The following is a 14612-nucleotide window of genomic DNA, read 5'->3' as shown; positions in this document are numbered from 1 at the left end:
TGTTGTAGACATACCTTCAAACTTAAAAAGTTCATTAGATATGTATGAAACTATCTTGAAAATGATTTCTTATAAAATATAACTGAAAAATGGACAGATATAATGCATATGGAATAAATAAATCATAACTCTATGTGACACTAAAGGATAAGGCACTGGACCACAAGATCAGTTAGAACTGCAAGGTGGGCAATTTAAACCTTCTGAAATCCTACACAGAAATGCCTCATTGAGATCTTGAATAGGGTTTTTAAGGAGCAGCTGGTAGATTTGAACAGTCAGCCTTGCTGTTAGCAGTGCAGAGCTTATCCTACATTGCCACACCAGGACTCCCACCTCATGATAGGAACATTTATTGAAAACCAATGCTGTGAAACAACAATGTAGAATACGATAAATCTAAATGCTAATCAAAGTGTAGTACAATCTCAAGGTGATAGATTTTTGTCAGGAACCCTGGTGACTAGAAATTGATGGATATATGTCTTCAAATATCTGCAATGCAGTAACCCTGAAAAGAAAATCTATATGCAAATGTAAATTTAAATGTAAATCATGAGAAGAATGACACTAAGGTTTATGAACAAATGCAAAGATTAAAAAATGGAATTCCTAATTTTTGTAAGATTATAACTTGAATTTAAAATTGAACATAATGTGTTTTCCATGGGAACTAAATTTGTATATGAATCAGCTAGGAATAAACAAATATTTAAAAGAAATTAGAAAGGATCTTCAGTTACTAAAATACTGAAAAATGTAAATGTCAAGCATTGATGACACATAAACAATGTTCAGACATTTGTAATAATTATTATTTTTGTATGACATGAAATTCATGTTTTCCACTTAGTACTGAATTTAGTACTGAATTCTACACTGAGGCTTTAAGAGTTTGATGTTTTCTTTGTGCTAGTGCCAGGGTGATCATAAGTTTCTAAATGCTGAGCCTTTTCGACACAGAACTTTTAAATTATAAAGACAATCTTCCTGGGATTAAATTCTAAGAAACCCACACTTTAATATGATCTTTAGCCCTAATCATGGCGTCTCAACACTTGAGAATTAGAAAAATACATTACCATCTTTGAGCGAGAAGTTTTTCTGTTTTATGGTGTGGTGCTATAGGGTAAGTACTCGAGTACAAGGTCAGTTTGAACTGCAAAGTTGGTGATGCAAACTCACCAGCTGCTCCTCAGAAACCCTATACAGGGTTGCTATGAGTTTTAACTGACTCAATGACACTTAACAACAGCAACAACAACATGTATCACATTGTACAAGAAATAACTGATATCCTGAAGGTAAATTCTACTTCATAAACTGCTGCATCTCTTTCCACTCATTATACTTATCCCTTATTCTGTATCATGCAAAAAGTTTGGCATGACATAAAATCAGATACAAAGCATGCATGGCAAGAGAGTATATTTATTCATCCAGAATCAGAGAGAGACCAAAAGTTTCCAAATCATATTTTGTGATGGAAGTCTCTATTTTTTACGTATCTTTACAATGAAGGAGCAAAGGCTTAGGTGTCCCACCGTTAGCAGAAATCTCAGTGCTGTCTTCTGTCTGTGTCTTCAATTCCTTAGCTGCCACTCAAACGACAACAACATTGCTAGGGGGACCATAGTATGAAACATGGACCAAAGGAAGTCCAGAATAGTATGAACATGAGACTTTAGTTTCAAGTAGGTCAAATCCACAGCTACCAGATGAGGAGTAAAAGTGGAAAGAGCTTTGGATCTTAACTCAAAGAGCAGATTCTTAGAATATTGTTGAACATGTGGATTTATGAGTCTGCAAGAACTATGCTGACAACTAGTGTGGCACTAACAACTGCAAGAACCATTTGAATTACAAAGTCAGTGGTTCAAATTGACCAGCAAACCTCAGAAAACCTTTACAAGTTTGCTATGGGTCAGAACCGACTCAATGTCATTTAACAATAACGTAGGACATTAGGAGCTACAAATCAAACAGGACTCAAATCTCTGGGTCATCATAAAATCCTAGAAGAAGAAATTCAGTGATTGATGTTTTATTGACCATTTCTTTCATGAAATGTTCACCAAAGGCCCGATCTGCATTTTAAATAAAGAGCAATGAAGATAAAAAATACCCTGTAATATGAATTGCAGAGAAGCATCAGTCTCAGCCACTAGAAAATGTGGCATATAGTAGACAAAAGCAGTGTTTTAATAGTCCTTTGTTGTTGTTGTTGTTGTTAAGTGCCATCGAGTCGGGTCCGACCCATAGCGACCCTGTACAGGGTTTCCAAGGGTGTAAATCTTTACGGGAGTAGAAAGCCTCATCTTTCTCCCGCGGAGCGGCTGGTAGTTTCGAACCAATAAATGTTCATTATCAAAAGAATATTACTTATGGTGTCATTTAATTACTGGTAAATGATTAGTCATCATTATTATTTCAATACTGTTTGGATGATGTATATGCTTGCATGTATTCCTATTAACACACATGTGTGTCTTGTACCTGTGTAGGTGGGTGGATATATGTCTGTGGATTTAAATATTACTTACTGGAGATAATATGGTTGTCATTTTCATTATAATGAAACTGAAGGATTCATTATAACCATATTTGATTTACCCTATTTATAGAACATGCTAAATGAATAAATAGAAATTGTTCCAAATAATATCAAATAATATAAGCTCCTTTCTAAGTCTACATCTTCATCTGGCATTTTACTACAAGCACCATAGAGAAACAGGACTTTCCTTTTCATGTTTAAAATCTCAGCTAAACATTCAAGTTCATTTCTTATAAGTTCTTCTTTTTCCCCAAAAGTAGAACACAATCACGTTTCTGACACTACATGTAAAAAAAAAATGTTTGCCTTTTTTCCAGTCCAATGCTTAAAAGCATGATAATTTTCTCCTAAGGCTTCTTGAGAAGCATCTATAAATAAATATTTGTAGCAGCATTCTGTTTCTGATGATATGTGTTTCGTCAAAGGCAATCTATGCTTTTTTACTGATGACTCCATTTTCTTCTAAATGTTCACTAGAATAATATGTATTGGTCACATTTCTTACAACTGTCTCTTCAAGGCAATGTTGTTTGTTTTGTTCCTATAAAATACCTTAAAATTCTTGCAACCTCTATTTCATACCCAAAGCTACTTCCAAAAGTTAGGTTTTTTGTTTCTGTTTTTGTTTGTTTTTGTACAGCACAGCCTCACTTCATAGTGCAAAATCTGTACTAGATTACTATGGTTTCAGAGACAAATTACAAGAATCTATGTGGCTTAAAACGGTAGAAATTTATTCTCTAAAATTAAAGATATTGACAGCGTCATACTCTCTGTGAAGGCTCTAAAGAAGAATCCTTCCTAACTCTTCCAGCTTATAGTGAATGCTGGCAATCATTGACATTCCCTGACTTGGAGCACATTACTCCATCTCTACCTACATCATTATGTGGCCTTCTTCTCTAAGTCTCACTATGCTAATATCTATATATTTAGAAGGATACAGTGATTGTATTAGGACACACCTTAATCTAGTCCTGGTGTGGTACTGTAGGATAAGCACTGGACTGTGAACCACAAGGTCAACAGTTCAAACCCAAAAACCATTTCACGGAAACCCTATACATGGTCACTGTGAGTAAGAACAGAATCCACGACACTTAATGACAACATCGACCAAATCTAGTACAACCTCATTTTATTTCATTTCAGCTGAAAAGACTTTGTCTCCAAATAAGGTCACATTCTGAGTTTCTGGGTATGTTGTTGTTAGGTGTTAATGAGTTAGTTGTGACTCATAGTGACACTGCACAGCAGAATGAAATGCTACCTCATAATCATTGTTATGCTTGTGGCAATTGCTGCTGTCTCTATGCCAATCCATCTTGTTGGGGGTCTTCCTCATTTTCACTGACTCTTCATTTTACCAAATAGAATTTCCTTCCGTAGGGATTGGTCCCTTCTGACAACTTCCGAAGTATAAGAGATGAAGTCTCACCATCCTGACCTCTAAGGATGATTCTGGTTTTACTTTTATCAATTCAGATCTATTTGTTCTTCTGGCAGTCCATGGTACTTGTAATATTCTTCTCCAACACCATAACTCAAATACATCTATACTTCTATGGTTTTACTTATTCATTGTCCAACTTTCACATGAACAAGCTATTGAAAATGTCATGGTTTGGGTCTAGCACACAACTGAGTCCTATAATTGCCATATTTGGTGGGTATGTTCTTTTTGTTAAGTGTTGTTAAATCAGTTCAGAATAAGTGACCCTTATAGAGTTTCTGAGGAGTGGCTGGTGAATCTGAACCTCTCACCTTGCCGTTCAAACTGACCTTGCAGCCTAGTGCATTACCCATAGAGTCACACTAGCTATAGATTATCATCATCATTATTATTTGATTCTATTTAACTTAGTAAAATACCCTTCTAAGTATTTGCATCTTTAGCATTTGTTTCTTTCTCAGGTACTGCATCATGTTTAATCCTGTATTTGGAACCTAATGTAGAATGAATCAATGTTCTTTACCCATTGTCTTCATCTAAGATTTGTTTTAAAATGTTGGTTCTGTACAATAAGCACTATACAGCCAACCACACCATTGGTAGTTTGAGCCCAACAGCTTCTCCAGGGGAGGAAATTAGGGCTTTTTGTTCCTGAAAAGATGTATAGCCTCAGACACCCTCATACTGGATCACTATGAATTGGATCCTGCTTGATGGCACATAACAGAAACAACAAGTCAAACTCTAAGACTCAAAACAGAAGTATCTTCCTATTTTCTCTCTGAGCTTAATAACAAGTATAACTGCATCAATATAATTTTTATCTAAAGGTTCAGGTTTTGTATTTTTGTTGTTGTTGTTGTTACTTATGAAATTTCGCCTTGTCCTCTGTGTCAATTTTCAGAGTCTTCTTGAATTGTAGTTCAATTAAATGACTGAAGATTTCATTCCAAAAATCCCAGCAATAAGCACTGGAATGCTATGCATCCAAACATATCCTTAATGTTCACTAGCAGTCAACTTCTATGCATTTCCAAATTTCACCTTACTCAATCATGTTGTATTACCTACTATGGGATTAACTGTTACTACTGACTTAATGGCACTTAACAATAACAACAACCTTTTCCTGTGATACTATAGGATAAACACATGACTACAAGATAAGTTTGAACCACAATGTTGGCGGTTCAAACTCCCCATTTGCTCCTCAGAAATCCTATATTGTGTTTCTATGAGTTGGAACTCACTCAACACTACAAAATAACCACAACAAACTTTTCATATACAAAATTTAATAAGCTAAAGGCAGTAGTACCAGCCGCTCCGCGGGAGAAAGATGAGGCTTTCTACTCCCGTAAAGATTTACACCCTCGGAAACCCTGTACAGGGTCGCTATGGGTCGGAACCGACTCAACGGCACTTAACAACAACAACAACAAAGGCAGTAGTACGTATGCATGCATGTGTATAGGAACAATTGATAAGCTAGCACAGGATGAGTGTTTCATTCTGTTTTATATATGGTCATTATGAGTCAGAAACAATTTGATATCACATAATAATAACAGTAACAGTAACCTCCAGAGTCTAATTCAAATGATAACTTCCAAAGTTTCACTCAAAATTATGTATATGATTAAAAATAGTGGAGAAGGAATGGCATTTTTTTAAAAACAATACTAGTCATTCTTAGATATATTTTAGAATGTAATTTACAATAGAAAGAACTTTGAATTAGGTATGTAAATTCTCATACTCTGGCAAAAATTGTATCTTCCCAGAAGCTGAGAAATTCTGGTGATTGATATGTTTCTGTGACTGACTCTGATGTTATTCTGTGATTACACTGTAGCAGAGCAACTCATTAAATATTATCGATAGATGTTTATCTTTAATTGAATACTCTCTCTAAAGCTATATCGATAGATATTATGGGTGATATGATGTGATGCTGTAGGGATAAGCACTGGAGGGCTAGCTGCAATATTGAAGGTTCAAATCCACCAGCTGCTCCTTGGGAATTCTATACAGGGTCTCTATGAGTCAGAACCCAGCTGCCAGCACTTGACAACAACAACATTATGCGCTCTGTAAATAAGTAGCCCAGTTGAGCTCACTAATCCTTGAAGTGTTGGACAAGCAGAAGCAGAAAATTCTTTTTACCAAGTTGATGGTAAAATCTATATAAATGGGTGTAAAATCCTAATTTTACTTTTGACATCATCATGTAAACTTTATTAATATCTATGTGCTTTGTATAATTTTCTGTGTAATAGTTCTCCTTATTTGACAATAAATAATATTGTTTTAAAATTATACTTTATATTCTCTAGAGAGTTCATTAGCAGGAACTGAGCTTCTCTGGAAATTAGGTGGCTGAAATCAGACTATATTCTGTCCATGTTTTAACATGCTGAAGCCCAATTTTATTTTTTAAACCTGAAATAGAAATGTATCCATGTAATATATCAGCTTGCAATTTTCAGTTCATTTCTAGTTCAAGATAAATTCATTTGTCTCTTTTTAGAATTGGAAAGAAGGAAGTTATGAATTCAGTAATGAAGCAATGACAAGCTACTTATAAATTGATCTTAATGAATTTTGGAAAACATGTCAAAATTTGCATCGGATGAATGGGAGGCCTTAGATAACTATAGAAGCGGAGAGAAACTTTTGGTAATCTAATGTTTTTTTGTTTTTTTTTAATATATGAGGCTTAGTCAAATATTAACTGCACTTTGGTTGTAGAATTTCTTTTTATAAACTTTAAGGAAAGTTTTTTTTTTTTTTTTTTTAATATATGAGGCTTAGTCAAATATTAACTGCACTTTGGTTGTAGAATTTCTTTTTATAAACTTTAAGGAAAGGCATATACAACATTTTTCAACATGGTGTCCTTGTTTTTTTTTTTTCAATACACTTTGCCAATCTGTCAACAACTTCCATTTACTGTCTAAAATATCTTTTAAGTTGAGACTGAGCCACAAATCCATCTCTGTCTTCACTTCTTCATCAGAGGTGAATCTTCATTCACAAAGGGCTGCTTTCAGGTGACCAAACAGGTGGAAAGTCCAATGGAGCAAGATCAGGACTATAAGGAGGATACTTTAACACCCAAAAATCATATTTTTCAGAGTGTCAACAGTGCAAAGAGAGGTGTGTGGTTGTGCATTATTGTGCACAATAACAAAACCCTTGTATTACAGTCCTCTCTGCATTTAATCTGAAGTTTAGGATTCAGATCTTCAGTGAGCACCTCACTGCAACTAGCAATGTTGATTATTGACCCTTTTTCCTGATAGCAGCCCAATACTGCACCCTGAAGTTCCCAAAAAACTGTAAGCACCTGAAGGCTGACTTGGACTTTTTTTGGTTGGCAATTTAAGTTGTTTCCATCCATACTCTGCTGTTTACTCTCAGGCTCTTAGTGATGAATTCATGTCTAGCAACCAGTAATAATTTTTTGAAAGAAAGTTTTACCTTCCTTTTAGTACTAGTCCAAATTTGGTTTACAGATGTTAATGTTCAAACCTGCACAGCAATGACCTTGAATGGAAAGCACTGATAAGACAGTACAGTAAACTGAAGTTTTAATATAATCAGAGTGTAGTTGATTTTCAACTTGCTGTTGTATACATGGAGCTTATGGGACAGAGAAATGTCAGGTAATGATGCATTACCCTAGAAAACTATCTAAACCTTATCATACTAACATCAAGAGCATTCAATAATAAATATCTAGGATTCTCTTCTATTAAACTAGAAGCCTGGAATGTTGTGAAGGGCATGAAGGACAATTTTATGACATTCAAAATTAAGAGCAAAGAGTTCTGCAATGTGGTGTTGAGATGATTCCCAAAATCATGAACTGCTCCACACTTACACATCATTACACAAAAGTTCTTTAAGCAGTTAGCGTCAAGGTACATAGTTTCTAATCAGCTTTCAATTGTATTTAGTACAATCAACAGACATTTTAGTATTACTCAGCATTTAAAAATTTTGAATTTAAATGAGAAATACAAAAGATATTAAATATGGAGACAATTAGGGGAATGGTGGAACATTTAAAAACCTCTAGTTTGTTTTTAAATGGCAGAGATTAAAGATGGTTACATACTTATCTTATTATGAGAAATAAAAAATAAATCACAGATCAAAGATAATTATTGCTATTGTTAAGTACCATCAAGTTGGTTCAGACTCATATTGACCTTGTTTAGAGTTTCTTATAAAGGACTGGTGGGCTTGAATTAGTGGCCTTGTAGTTAGCAGTCCATTGCTTATCCTATAGTGACACACCAGGAGTCCTAAGAGAAATATAGGACTAAGAAATGTTATATATGTTGTAGACATACTTTATAATATAAAAATTCTTTAAACATGTATGAAACCATCTTTAAAAATCATTTCCTATAAAAATATAATTGAAAATTGACAGATTTAATATGTACAGAATAAATAAATCATAATTCTATATGATAAGGAGCTCTGGTAGCGTAGTGGTTACGAATCGGGCTGCGAACCTTAAGGTCAGCGGTTCGAAACTACCAGCCGCTCCGCGGGAGAAAGATGAGGCTTTCTACTCCCGTAAAGATTTACACCCCCTTGGAAACCCTGTACTGGGTCGCTATGGGTCGGAACCGACTCGATGGCACTTAACAACAACAACAATTCTATATGACACTATAGCATACTGTATTCAACCATAGATTTGTTGGAACCAAAAGGTGGGCAATTTAAACCCACAATCCACATCTCAGAAATATTACACAGGGACTTTATGAGTCAGAAATGCCTCAGTGCAATCCTTATAGGGTTTTTGATGAGCACATGGTAGGTTTGAACTGTCAACCTGTGGTTAGCAGTCCAGAGCTTATTCTACAGCATGACACCAAGACTCCCACATCATGATAGGCCCATTAATTAAAAACTGTTGCTTAGAAACAACAATAAAGAATATCAGATAGTCAAATGCTAATAAAAATGAAGTAGAATCTGAAGGATATTAGGTTTTTGTCAGGAAGCCTGGTGACTAGAAATCAATGTATATATGTCTTCAAATATCTGGAATGGAGTAATACTAAATAAAAAAATCTATATACAAATGTAAATTTAAATATAAATCAAGATAAGGATAACATTAAGCCATATGCATAAATATAAGGAATCCCTATTTTTTGTAAGATTATTACCTGAATATGAAATTGAACATGATGTCTTTTTCTTAGGAAAGACATGTGTATACGACTCAGCTAGAAATAAATAAAAATGTAAAAGTTCCCAAAATTTTGAAAACTTAAATTTAAGCACCGGCCATTGGTAGAATATAAAAATATTTCAGACATTTGCAATAATTATTATTTTTATATGACATAAGATTCATGATTTCCATGCAGTACTGAATTCTTTATTGAATAATGCAAAGTGAGACTAAAAGGACCTGATATTTTCTTTGTGTTAGTACCAGAGTGAATCTGAGTGACTGTAAGTTTCTAAATGATGAGCCTTTTCTACACAGAACTTTAAAATTTTAAAGGCAATCTTCCTGGGATTAAATTCTGAGAAATACACATTTTAATACAATCCTTAGTCCTCATCACTGTGTTGCAACACTTGAGAATTAGAAAAATATTTTTCCATCTGTACAGAAGTTTTTCCATCTTATTGTGGTGGCTCAAACTCACCACCTGCTACTCAGAAACCCTATAGCGGATCATTATGAGTCAAAACTGACTTGATAGCACTTGATAAAAACAACAACAAAAGCATGCATTACATTGTACCAGAAATAACTGGTATACTGAAGGTAAATTCTCATTCATTAACTGCTGTATCTCTTTCCTTTCATTATACTGATCCCTTATTCTGTATCATGCATAATGTTTTACATGATATGGAGCAAGACATAAAGCAAGGCAAAAGGGTATTTTTTTTTTTTTTTTCATTCAGAATCAAAGGAAGACCAAAAGTTTCCAAACCATATTCTGTGATGGAAGTCCATGTTTCTTATGTACATTTACAATGAAGGAGCAAATGCATATGTGTTTCACTGTAATCAGTAATCTTAGTGCTACCTCCTGATTGTGTCTTCAATTATTAGCTGTCTGTTACTTCTAATTAATATATTGTTTGCCTCAGGCATTTGTCTATGTATTAAGGCAAATAATATTAAACAGTATATATCCGTAATGTAAACAACTCAGGGTTTTCTTCAAGGTCAGCAGTGTTTAGAACCCTGAAATAATTTGAAGTAAATGGGCACTTGATAATGTATGGATATAAGGCATGGTCTTTCTGTATGCTGTCATTCATTATTTATAGTTCAGAACCATACCAAACATTTCCACACACATTTGGGCAATGTGGATTAGATTTCTAGTTTTTAAAAAATAAATCTGCATGAATTACACAAATATAACAATAAGTAAGAAAAATCAGAGTTCCTGGGTGGTTCAAACTTTTTGCCAAAATTTTGTAGGTTCCTGTCCACCCACAGGCCAGTAAGAAGTGATCTAGTCATAAAGCAGTAAACTATTCTTCAAACAATGGACCACAGTTCTACTCTCATACACATGAGGTATCAATGAGTTGGATTTGAACTTGATTTTTTGGAAAGAAAAAATAAGACACAGGGTGCATAGTTAACAATCAAAAGTCTGTGCTACAAAAATAAAAACACACAATTAAATACTAGAATTTTACTAGAGATTTAAATTTGAATACATATAAACAATATGAATTAAATTTCATTCAAATTGTACTGCTTCAATTTTACTTAATTAAGTAAAACTCTGCTTGGGAACTCAAAATATCTTTTGTACATTCTGCCTAGAGCACTGTTAATTTCCCTGTTCTGCAGACTATAGATGAGGGAGTTTATTAATGGGGGCAGGATGGTATAGAACATGGCTGTCGGAAGATTTTTAAGAGACGCTGTATTTGCAATAGGTCCTACATCAGCAATTAATGCAGAAATAACAAAGAAAAATAGAATGGCCAACTGTGGGGTACAAGTAGATAAAGTTTTGTTACGGGCTTCTGCTGAGTGGATCTGAAGCACACTTGAAAATATCTTAATATATGACATAAACAGGAAGGCAAAACATGCTAAGACAATGCCTGAACTTATAGCTAGGAGTACAGATTCAGAAAACTGAATATCTGAAGATGATATCCTTAAAATTTGAGGTATGTCACAAAAATATTGATGGATCACATTGGACTTCGTGAAGTCTGAACATGGTGACTGTATGGATGGTAGAATAGAGCAATCCACTGGCCCATAAGCCTCCTGCTGCCTGTGCACACACCTGTGGGGTAACTGTGAGCCCATAGTGCAGGGGATGACAGATGGCAATATAGCAGTCATAAGACATCACCACAAGAAGAGCAATTTCTGTACATGCAAAGAACGTATGCAGGAAAATCTGAGCAGCACACTCTTTGAGTGAGTTTGATTTTCTACCTGTCAGGGAATTCACAATTGATTTGGGAACAATAACTGAAATAGAGCAAACATCTATGAAAGATAAATTGCCTATAAAGAAGTACATAGGAAAGTGAAGATGTGGGTCTGTCACAATGACTAATATAGTCAGGAGATTTCCAGCCTGGGCTCCCAGATAAATCATTAAGAACAGCACACCTTGTAACACTTGTAGTTCCCAGGAGCTTGAAATGTCCATGAGAAGGAATTCTGTGATGGCAGGGAGGCTGTCCATACTTGCTAGTATGATACAATCTTCCTAGTGTCAAAGGATAAAGTGGTAAAATAAGATTAAAACACAAAATTCAGAAATCCACAGTATCCACAAATAAATTACAACCATTATGGCCTCTAACCAAGAAGTCAATATAGATGAAATAAATGTGTACATATTTTTCTTTGGATTTTTTCACCTAAATATTCCTAGATATAACTTCCAAAATGAATACTATAAGAAAATGCACACCATGAATGAATCAAAAATTAAATAAAGAGCCAAAAACGTTGTGTCACATTTGTACTATTCCTAAGAAATAATTTATTAATCTCCAGTCAGTCTTAATTCTTCATTTCCTTCATACCAGATGGTTGTCTCAAAATTATCAAAAAAAAAGTTATAATTGCTAAATGTTACAAATTCTGGGTGTCTCAGCTTAACCACTCTACAACTATTACTGAATCTCTTCATATGCTAGGGAATTAGAATGACACTGGATGTTCTCTTTCTGGAGACAAATGCCCTGAAAAGAATATCTATGACAATGTTAACGAATGGTCCTGAATTTCTCCTAAGAAACATTGAAAACTTCATGGACTATATAGATTATAGTTTACCACTTTTTCATTTCAATTAGTCTATATTACATGTGTATGGTCATTTTCTTCTTTCCTTTTTCATCCATAAAAGTTTAGAGCAGACTCAGAATCTTATCTGTATATTTATAGTGTAAACCCAAGTCTCCTTATGGCCAATTTACCATACTTCCTCATTTGTACATAGTGCATAAGAACAAAATAATCTTACCTTAAAATGTTTCTTCACAAGGCAACTTTGCTTTTGTCAGACATACTTCCCAACATTTAATGAAAGACTAATATTCTGTACAGATTCCACACCAACATGCTTCTTTAGCTTTGGTTGAACCCTTCTCATGCTATAATAACTAACGTAACTTCAACTTATTTACTCGTGCATGTCTTGAAGCATTTCAAATCATGAATTTTCAATTAACTATTCAGTTCTAAACTTAAATATTTTGGGTGCCCTAATTCTAATAGTATTTAATTTTCACTTTAGGAACACCTGATTTTGATGGGTTATGGTTGGTTGGTTGGTTGATTATGTGCCCTGGAGTTGGTTCCAACTCATAGAGACCCTGTATAGGGCTTCCAAAGTTGTAAATCTTTATAGGAGCAGAAAGCCTCTTCTTTCTCCCTCAGAATAGCTGGTAGTTTTGAACTGCTGACCTTAAGATTGCAGCCAGATTTGCAACTACTATGCTACTAGAGCTTTGAGGGGTTATAACTTTCAAAATGTTAAAATTTGCATTTTTGATATTTTATTTAAATATAATCCATCCATTATCATGAAACACTTCATAATTTTGCTACTATATTATGTGATTAATAACAAAAATAATAATGCTGTTCTGCTTACACTGGTTATATTTATATGACATTTTAGTGTTTTTTGTTAAACTATGGTTACTACTATAAAGTTCCCTACTCATAGAAGCTCAACATAAATATTAGAACAAAAATATTTCACCTATTTTTAGCATACATTTAATATATGGGTCAATCATATGATGTATGCCTATATTCTTGACACATCTTTTTGTATTCAGTGAAGTATTCATTAATAAATTTAAAGGAACACATGAACTAAAATATACAATACTACTTGGAAAATGAGGGAGCAAGCTTATCTTCCCTAATATGGTTATTTATTTTGCACAACTAAGAGAGACCCGAAATTCCATGAGCCAGCCTCTTCACTAGGTAAAATTGCAGTTGCTTTTCAGGAGGAGTCACATTACATATTTTTTAGTCATATCAACATGTCTATTTCTGGATTCTTCATAAACATATTTTTTCATTAGGAAGAACATATATAGGTCATACCTTGAAAAACCCTGGAGAACTGGGCTTTCACAGAGGCCAACTTTTTCTAGCTCCTGATTTATAAACATTATTTGGCTATACTCTTGAGATTAGTTAGATCAGTAATAATGTTTTTTAAGAAACTAAATTAAAAAATATTTATTGCTAAACTTAACATAAGAGAAGTATTTAAAAATGTTAACTAGGTCATTGGAAATGGATAGATTCTCACTTTTTCTTCTTCTTCTTTTTTTTTTTTTTTACATTCAACAAATCATACAATTTATTTCATTTCAATGATTATAATCCCCTCCATGTACCATTGGTTAACAGTATTTATCTCTATTCACTTTAGCTTTAAAACAAATGTAAAAACCACTCAGGCATATATAATAATTTACACCTCCAAAAGGCACATTTTGCAAGTCAGCCTCTTGGCTACCAGCTCTTTGTCCCTTTCTTCCCATGAATCTAGAGTCCTTATCTCTGCCTCAATCTCTGGCATCCCTGCATCTCTGGATTAGGTCCCACATTCTGCTAGTGCTCTTCTCTCTTGATGATCCTGGAGTACTCTATTTGGATTGTAAGATTAACCACTGCCCTGTTTTTGTTACAAAACTTAAACATTTAAAATTGTGATGGTCGCAATTAGTTATGAAAACAATTATTCGCTATTGAATCATACAAATCTTATCCCCATCTCTTTTCACCAGACCCATGTAGACAAGATGAAACTATTCAGTGGGGACTCCCCCTCCCCCGCCCCCCGTACTCTTAAATTAAATTCCTTCTTGAAACCTTGTCAGCCAGTCACTTCATGCCATTATCACCCCTCATTTTAGATAGCCAATATCTAAGTTGCCTATCCCTATCTACTTGATGGGAAGACTCCTTCCCTTTCTGTTGGTATATAGAGTTACTACCTCCATGAGTATATGTCAGGTTCATCAAATTGTAGCCCTTATAAAAAAAGTTTTTCCTTTATCAAACATGTTTGTTGTTTTTTT

This window comes from Chrysochloris asiatica, unplaced genomic scaffold (genome assembly GCF_000296735.1).
Source record: "Chrysochloris asiatica unplaced genomic scaffold, ChrAsi1.0 scaffold00352, whole genome shotgun sequence".
In the NCBI taxonomy this organism is placed as follows: domain Eukaryota; kingdom Metazoa; phylum Chordata; class Mammalia; order Afrosoricida; family Chrysochloridae; genus Chrysochloris; species Chrysochloris asiatica.
The sequence above is the reverse complement of the archived record's forward strand: the minus strand, read 5'-3'. Positions refer to the sequence as shown.